The following is an 8,084-nucleotide window of genomic DNA, read 5'->3' as shown; positions in this document are numbered from 1 at the left end:
AATTAAAAAAAAAAGGGGGGGAAAAGGGGAAAGGGGAAATAAAATTTTTTGACCCCACATTTCCCTTTGTTGAAAATCTACTATAGCTAATACCCTTTTGAACTGGGGTAACTATTTCATACTCCTTCTATGGCTTCAATCTATTTTCAATTAAAACCTTTGGGAATTAAAAGGGTTTTCCATTTTGTTTCCTGAAATTAAGTTTATTATTTGGAGCCCTAATTTTTAAAATATTTTTTTTAAAGTGTTATAGATAGATATGTATGTATATATGTATATATATATATATATATATATATATATATATATATATATATGTATGTGTGTGTGTGTGTGTGTGTGTGTGTGTGTGTGTGTGTGTGTGTGTACATGCAAATACACACATGCCCGCACACAAACACACACATCTCTCTCTCTCTCTCTCTCTTTATAGATATATATATATATAGAGAGAGAGAGAGAGAGAGAGAGGGAGATATAAATTACTTTGTTCACTTCACATCACTTTCCATATCAGATTAGTAAAATCATAGGTCTATAGTTAACGGGGTGGGATGATCCACCCTTGTGAACTGGGATAACCATTGCAGTACACCATTCTCATGGACATTGCAATCCTCCATTCTCATGGTACAAAGCCTGTACTGAGACTATAGCTTAAAAGTGACACACATGGTCCTGACATATTATGTTTCAACTTATTTAGAAGGCATCTTTGGATATTGTCTGGACACAATGAGGCTGTGTTTTTGGCCTTAGCAAGTGTTGATAGGACCTGTTAATAGTTGGGGGTTATATTAGTAGGTATTCCATGGAGGGAGGCAGGGGTGAAGTGTGGGGTGAAGTTTTAGCTGAATTTGTCAGCCAGCAAATTCGTTACATCACTTTGCTCATTGAAGATGGTACCATTGACCACCAGTTCTTTTTTTTTTTTCAAAACAGGTTTATTGTTTTAACATACAAGAGAAATATCATAACAATTTTATACAAGTAATTAAAAATAGATATGATTATAACATTCAACAAAACAACTAAAGTATTTACAAAGACATCCACTACAATCAGATCAATTAATTAAACTAAAATACCATGCTATTGAAATTAGGATTTTTTAACAAATTTTGTAAATTATCCCATACAATATAATAAGATGTTTTTCTAGTTGTTCTTGACCTAATTGTGTTTATTTCCATATGGCACACTATATTCATAACATTTTTAAATTCATTGAACGAAGGAGGTGTATCTGAAATCCAATTTCTGGTTATTATTTTCCTAGCCACTGCTAGAATAGACCATAACAAGGAAGCTTAACCTTTTTAACACTTTGAGGTACAGGTGTGTTGAATAATATAAGAGATTTAGAAATAATGAAATTATCTGTAAAAAGAGCCTGCAAAAATTCATTAATTGACTTCCAGTATTCTTTCAATTTTATACAGTCATAAAACATATGAGCCCAGTCAGCATTAATCACTACATTACATCTCTTACATAGATTATCTTTATTATTTATTTTATTCATCATCAAAGGTGTATAAAAAGATCTATGTAAAAATTTCCATGTATAAAGTCTCCAGACAATGGAAGACGTAGTTCTATAGGCAGATTCCAATATATATTGTTTATCTTGTTGATTTGGTGGGTCCCCATTAATAGAAGTGAAATAATTCCAGTATGTATCTACACTGTAAAAAGTTTCTTGTCTGATAATTTTATGTATGTATGAAAGTTTACCTTTATCAGAAACTTTATGTTGTAAATTTAATATCAAGTAATCAATCAGTGTTGGAATAGATTCTTTAACTGTTATAGACATTAGATCTATTTTATTAATGAGATGTTGTCTAAAGGTCTGAACCTCTAACCAGCAAGTTTCTCTTAGATCAAATTCTTGTTTTAAGAAATCTAGATTTTTAACTTTATTATCAGATATCAACTGATACCAGTACTTTAGATCATTATCTATAGCTAAATGAGTTCCATCAGAAGTAGATGACAAAAGCATACCCTGAGTATACATTATAGGGAATATAATAAAATTCCATTCCCTTTACTTAGGGTGCATGAATATAAAGTTACGATAGCTAATAATAATATTTAATGGGTAACAAACCATATGTTTAGGTGTAATAGGTGAAGTACAAAATTCCTTTAGTAACCATAACATGAAGTTATTTACAATCATATTTTTATGTGTTAAGGAGATTTTCATGAAGTGCATACTAATTAGTTCCCAATAATCTTTCCATTTTGCGACATATGACTGATCTATTAATAAAGTAATAACTTTTACAATAGAAGAGATAGTATATACATTAAAGTCTGGAAAAGAAATACCCCCTTGAGACCAGCTATTAGTATGTTTCTTTAATGCAATCCTAGGTCTATTAGGTGCCCATAGGAAATTTAACATTAGTGTATTCAGTTTCTTGATAATTATTTTTGTAGGTGGAAGTATTATTGATTGTATTAAGTATAAAATTTTGGGGAATATTATCATTTTAATAATTGTAAGTCTCTCCTCCATAGTAAAAGACATATTATTCCAGGTATTAAAAGATTTTGTATATTAAGAAAACAGGTATTATAATTATTATATATAATAGATTTAATATCTTTAGATAGTATTATACCTAAATAAGTTATCTGACCTGAATTGGGTACATATTTAGTAAAATCACTAATGAGAATATTTTTTCGTATATATATATAGGTAGTATTTTAGTTTTTTCTTCATTGAATATTAAACCAGAAATACTTTTAAAATTCATCATTTTATCAAATAGAGACTGCATAGAAGAATTAGATCCTGCTGATGTAATTAGAACATCATCTGCAAAAAGTTGAATTTATTTTGGATGTTGTATTTTCATCTATTTCAAAACCCTCTATGTCAGTACTGTTTCTGATCAAATTAGCCCAAGGCTCCATTACTAAAGTGAATAATAGTGGAGAAAGTGGACATCCTTGTTTTGTACCTTTAAAATGGGTATTTTTGTGAAACATATGTTCCTACCTTAATATAAGCCAATGTTCCTTTGTATAAATGCTCAATTAGATTTACAAATGCATCTGAGAAGTTTGTGCACTTCAGTAAGGTAAACAGATAGTCCCAACTTACTGAATCAAATGCTGAACTTATATCAAGACTAATAAGTGTTAAATCTTTCTTTTTCCTATTTGCAAAATCAATTAATGTTAAAGTTCTTCTTATATTATCAAAGTATTTCTATTTACAATGAAGCCTGTCTGATCTATATCTATAATGCCGGGATGATTGTCTTCAATCTATCAGCAAAAATACTCATAAACATTTATAATCAACATTAAGTAATGAGATGGGCGATATGAAGTACATCTAGTTGGATCTTTATTAGGTTTTAAAATTGGTGAAATAAATGTATATTGCCAAGATGGGGTTATTAACTCAGTTTGGGCCAAAATAAAACCTTATGTATTAATGAATATGTACTTTTAGAAAGGATTTTATATATCTCTGGTATAATACCATCATTACCTGGTGCTTTGTTTGATTTAAGCTTATTTATTTGTGTAATAACCTCTGTATATGAAATACTTTTGTCCAATAGTTTAATCTGTTGTTTATTAAGCTTTTTATTCATGTTTGTGGTTATAAACTCCTTTATTTTATCTTTAGGTTCCATGTTAATGTTATTATGGTTAATTTTGTGAAAGTGATTTCTAAATTCATCTAGTATTTCTGGTATACTAGAAACATTCTTCTTTTCCTTAGAGAAAAGATTTCTTTGATATGGTTTTGTTTATTCAACCTTTTGTTTTATTTTTAAGTCTATGTAAGTATTTGGGGCTTATTGAATAAGACAAAAACTTGTATTCTCTAAAGTTATTTTAACTTTATGAGTTAAAATTTCTTTGTATTTCTCATTTAGTTTGTTTATTTCTTCAATAACTTTCTTGTCCATAATATTTTCTTTATTATTATGTTTATAAGAGTCTAATTTACTTTGAATATCTAACAATTCCTTATCCCAAGATTTCCTTTTATTATTATACCATCTGATACTTTGTCCATATAGATATGATTTTAAGGCATCCCAAACATAGACAATGGAGACTTCAGGAGTATTATTTATGTCTAAAAATGTTTTACTTCTGAAAGTATATATTCTTTATAGTCTTTTAGTTGAGTTAAGTATGCTGGTATCCTTTTGATCTGAACATTATGAGTATTTTTATCATGAATTCAAAACAATTGAATTATGATCAGATATAGGATATGAAATGATTTTGGAATTAATTAAATCTGTTACCATCTGGTTAGAAATAAAGACCCTATCTATTTTTGAATAAGTTTTGTATCTGTTAGAAAAAGGTGTATGGTAATGATTTTGAATCTATCTGATTATTAATATCATTCAAATGATAATAATTAGCAAAATCATTTAAATGTTTTGCATTAGATGTAATTCTTCTTTTACCTATAGTGGTAGTATCACTTTCATGTAGTATACAATTAAAGTCACCAGCTAAAATAATATCTCCTATAGAGAATTATATGATCTTATCAAGATGATGTTTCACTGTATTAATACCAATTCCAGGTATCCAATATACATTAATTAAAGTGTAAGTCTTCCCATTAATTTGTATTGTAACCATACAAAACATTCCTTTGTCATCCTGATAAGACTTAATGGTTTTAGGAATGGGCATACTTTTATTCCATAAAATAGCCACTCCTCTTTTTTCTGTGTGTGCTCTGAACTAACCACTACTGTATATTTGTTTGTGGCTAGTTTATCAATATCTTTTTCAAGAGATGGGTTTCTTGCAGGAAGACTAAGTTGGCCTTATGTAAATGAATGTATCTTATTAGGCTTGCCCTTTTACACGGATTATTCAATCCATTAATGTTTAAAGAAATTCCTTTTAAAGATGTCATTTGGCATTTTTAAAACTTAAGAATCTTATGATCAAAATAACAAATAACAACATAAGTAATGTTACATCTCCTCCTTTAGGTGTACCTTTAAATATAGCTGTATTTATTGAATCTCTTATGGGATTTTGTATAGGATTCAATTTTGTTTGTAGTGACAATGAGTGTACAAAATATATTGTGGATGTCAAAACTATATACATATAACAATGAACAAGTGAAAATAATGTAAGGATTAAACCTTGCATCCAGCCTGGAGTTAAAAACTCCAACTTAGAGTAGTATTTACCACTCAAGTTAACCCCCTACCCTAAGCAGCAGTACCTCAGCTACCACCTTATCAATTTAATACTGGTTATATTTAACTTAAATTAACAGCTTTCAATTCAATTATCTAGCAAGACAAGACTACACATTTGATAAAACAGCATCATATAAACTAAAATAAACTTTTTTTAAAAAAACTATTCATACTACTATATACATCTATGTAATATAATACACTTGTATTCAAATAGCATTCAAATAATCTTGATATTAGGAACCAAGAGGAGAGAAATAAAATATGTGAAAGAGGGAGAGAGCGTGAAAGAAGAGAGAGAGAGAAAAAAAGGAAGGCATATTTGCATATTAATTTATTCAAAGTATGTAAAATTCTAACATTCATTTAAATCAAAAACTTTGGCTAATATGGTTCAGACATTACATATAAAGATGCATCTATTTTCTGTCATGTAAATGCAGTCAACAGCTTCAAAAAAAAAAACCTTGAATTGCTTGTATATGAGCATTTTACTCATACTCATTATTGTCAATAGGATAAAATATTATATTTATAGAAATTGTTATAAATCATACTGCATAGTTATGCAAATTCTCAGAAACACTTGCATTATTGTAAAAAAGCCATCTGTATTTTGTATGTCTATACTACTGCTTTAAAATATATCACATGACAATTTCTTCCAGAATAGAGTTATAAAGTTATTTATGCTTGTCAATCAGATGAATTAAATGAGTTATAGTAATGTATATGTTTGGAACATAAGTTTCTAACACAGATTAGTATGCTGCAGTCAAGTAGATTTTCAAAAACACTTGAATAAATGTTTCATTTTCTATGCCTTCTAAAATAAGACATTTACTTACTACAAGAAACTGCATCATTTAAAATCATTATAACTGACATATTTTATGAATTATAACATAGATGTTTAAGTAATTATATAAAATAACTCACATTTAGATGTTAAAGAGTTCATTTTCCTTCACATAGTCGCATTTGCATCAGTTCTACTTCCTGGTAGAGTGTTCTTCCTGAATCTGCAATGTGTCAGTGTGATATCTGGGTCAAAGGTCAAATTGACTGCTTTCATCTTCTCTGTGAGAATTCTGAGAGTTGAAGCTTTTGAAACAACTCGAGGACACTGTTCATGAGGTAGCCCACATCCCAGATTGTCTCCTTAACATTTTGGCGGAAACTTGTTAAAAACTAGTGACAAGCATTCATTTAGCAGTGTAAATGCATCTAAACATGACAAAACCTTTGCGATATATTTTACAGGTTATTACAGCCTCTATGTAAGTGAAATTAAGCCCAAAGTTATTAATAAGTAATAAAACTCAATATTTTGTCCCAACTCAATTTTTATGCAAATCTTATTATTTACTGTGTCTATATGATCAAAAGCATTTCTATATATTAATATGAAAAAAAAAAATAAAGGGAACGAATAAAGAAAAGAAAAGAGAGTAGAAAATAAAAGAGTGTAAAGCAGAAATAAAAATAATGTAAGAGAAAGCTATAAGAAGTATATACAATGGAATATTACTTACTGTTTATATTAATAGAGTTAAAAATAAAACATATTATTTACTATTATTTAGTTCTAATTATTATTAGTTAAAGCATGACAGATTATTTACAAATAAGCATAAGCAGTATAATCAAGAAAGTATAATTAGGAATAGCATTTGAAGAACATATAAACTTTTACAAGGAATAAATATGTTATTATTCCATTTATCATATTTTCATTACTCTTCTCTCCCTGCCCTCCCCCACCCTTTACCCACTACATAATCTAAATAGAATGTCATTGTTTAAACAAAGAAAGAAGAAGAAGAGAGAAAAAAAAGAAAAAATGTATCAAATTACTGACCTTACTTCTTTTTCAGAAAGAGAAACAAATTGAATAATAGCTTGTTATTAGTTCCTCTGATATTTTGACTGGTTATGAAACAAAACATTTCTTTGCACACAGAGAATAACTTTGATTAACTCTTTTTCAGAATATTTGTGGCTTTCTGGAAATGCAGGAACTATATTTAAAAGATTAATAATGAAGTAAAATGATGAGAGAAAAAAAAAACATAGAACAAATCATTTGTTTTTTAGTCTCTTCTTCTTCTCTGAAGTCTTCCATGAAGTTTCAGTTGCCAGTCTCTTTAATGAAGGACTAGCCCATTCCATTTCCTCTATTTTATCCAAAATCTTATTTTTTGATAAACAGTAAAGCAGAGTCTAAGTCATCAAAAATTTTAGGACCATCAGGAAGGAAGATTTTTAGCTTGGCAGGAAACAGAAGGTATGTTTTAAACTGTGCTTTTTTAAGCTCCCTTATTAGTGGCAGAAAAACTTTTCTTTTAGCTATTACCAAGGAAGAATAGTCATTGTCAAAACGCACAGTTGTCTCATTAATCTTAACAGGAGCTTTAGCCCAAGCAGATTTAAGAACCATCTCTTTATCAAAGATGATAGAAATCTAACTATAACTGATCTAGGATAGTTTTTGTTAGAGTTAGTATTAGCTATGAATCTATGTGCTCTTCGATACCAAAGAGAATGCTTCTGGTAAGTCTAAAGTTTTAGGAGCCATGTTGTTAAAAAGAAGTAATATTGTTACCTTCAATATTTTCTGGCAGTCCAAAAATCCTAATGTTATTGCGCCTAGATCTATTTTCCAGGTCATCCAGCTTTGTTTGTAAATGTGTATTTTGTTTCAGCAGAAACTCAATGTTGATTTCCTCTTCTTGGATTCTATTTTCCATGTCATTCACAGCTTCTTCTATGCCTGTCATCTGGATCTTCTGTTGTTGCAGGTCTATATGTAACAAGTATATTTGTTTTGTAGTTTTTCTATGAAGGTATCAATTTTAG

At 29.0% G+C, this 8,084-nt stretch overlaps 1 protein-coding gene across 1 annotated transcript in view; it reads right to left on the bottom strand.

The window, feature by feature from the left end:
* MGAT5 (alpha-1,6-mannosylglycoprotein 6-beta-N-acetylglucosaminyltransferase) overlaps nucleotides 1-8,084 on the bottom strand; it is a gene marked incomplete in the record, with an annotated part of 1,206,452 nt that overhangs the window by 671,095 nt on the left and 527,273 nt on the right.

Source organism: Protopterus annectens, chromosome 6.part0 (assembly GCF_019279795.1).
Source record: "Protopterus annectens isolate FY-2018-M chromosome 6.part0, PAN1.0, whole genome shotgun sequence".
NCBI classification, from domain to species: Eukaryota; Metazoa; Chordata; order Ceratodontiformes; family Protopteridae; genus Protopterus; species Protopterus annectens.
Note: the sequence above shows the minus strand (reverse complement) of the source record. Positions and strands in the feature narration are given on the sequence as shown.